General features: G+C 24.3%; 1 protein-coding gene across 2 annotated transcripts in view; it reads right to left on the reverse strand.

Annotated features, from left to right (window-relative positions):
* LOC126896166 (uncharacterized) overlaps window positions 1–1514 on the reverse strand; it is a 41415-nt gene that overhangs the window by 1197 nt on the left and 38704 nt on the right. The gene's annotated exons all lie outside the window — the stretch shown is intronic.

The following is a 1514-nucleotide window of genomic DNA, read 5'->3' on the forward strand; positions in this document are numbered from 1 at the left end:
GGTTAAGTCAATTATAACATTTTTCAAGATATCATATATTTTAGCTTACACTAAATACTAAAATACTAATCTTAAAAACTTATACCATTTTTTAAAGAAAACTATATAATGAAAAAAAATCAGAATTAAATGTGTAAATTGTTAGTATATTCTTTTATGTGGTCTGAAAAATACAAGAGATATTGATTTTCTACAAATATTTTAAAACTCGATTGTACACCCCAAAGCTTTTAACTTATAAACTACTTGCACTGATTTTTTAATATATTTAAGTATTTCGTGATAATATTTCGCGTATATGTTTCTGAATGCTAAGAAAAAATAAACATAAATATTATTAATTGATTAAAAATAAAAATATGTGTTATAATTAAAATAACAAAAATTATTAAAATAAAAAATCAGTGTCGTATGGTTCGAGAGTTTAGAACGACAAAGACAAGTAAATATAAAAATAATAAAAGCAGTACATCTGTTTGAGGTGTAATAAACTTTTGTCTGGCTAGTTTCTAATGACCTAACTAACTAAGAGGCAACGAAACAGCGAAGCCAGTTCACGAATACCATATAACGTGATTATGTATAATTTCTTTAACCAACCAGTCAAAATTGACACTTTAAGATATTAATTTAATAAATGATCTATTGCTTTGTCATCCTTTACTCAAACTTATTAACTCCAAATATTTGGGATAACATAAAATTACTTACTTCTTTTATTCTTGTAAATTGCTGTAAAATGATTTGATAAATATCTCGATATGTTTAAAAGTATTTAATTCGCACTTCGTCAAAAGATAAATAATTAAAACAAGTTCTTTTCATGTATAAATAAATCGTATAAATAAATAAAAAGTCAGCCGACAACCACACAGGGCTGTGACTGATAATTGTTTCTTTTTATTCTTATTTCAATTCAGAGAAAGCGAACTCTCTCTCTCCTTCTGTTTCTCCGAAGTCTGAAAGGATTTCAGTGCTTTTTATAGTAAAATGATATTACCCCCAATCCAGGGATATTGTTGTCAGCGCTTTTAGTGATCTTTTTAGTTTATTGTATTTAATTATACATTACATGATTATTATATTCAGATAGCATATTTAACAATTGATAAATTGACATATATATATATACATAAATAATAAGAAATTGTGTTGAACATCGTATTTGTTNCAGGTTGATTTTTTTATCATAACCCACTCAATTACTTGCAGAATAATAATAATTTAAACATTTTTATTTTTTATTATCTTTAGTTACATATTATTCTTGTATTTTTAACTATGTAATACTTTTTAAGTTCATCCCTTATGCCTTGGAAAGGGGTCAACTTTGTTTTTTTAAATGGTACCACATATTTTTAATTTAATAAAATGTTTGAGTTTTTAATTTAATAGTAAATGGCATTTGAATTTTTAATATAACTTTATTAGCTTATTAGATATAAACATTTAAAGTTTCAAAATTTTGAGTTAATATACATGTATAATACACATGGGATTGTAAATACAGGTAG

The sequence above is a fragment of the Daktulosphaira vitifoliae genome, unplaced genomic scaffold, assembly GCF_025091365.1.
Source record: "Daktulosphaira vitifoliae isolate Bord-2020 unplaced genomic scaffold, ASM2509136v1 Scaffold_1, whole genome shotgun sequence".
NCBI classification, from domain to species: Eukaryota; Metazoa; Arthropoda; class Insecta; order Hemiptera; family Phylloxeridae; genus Daktulosphaira; species Daktulosphaira vitifoliae.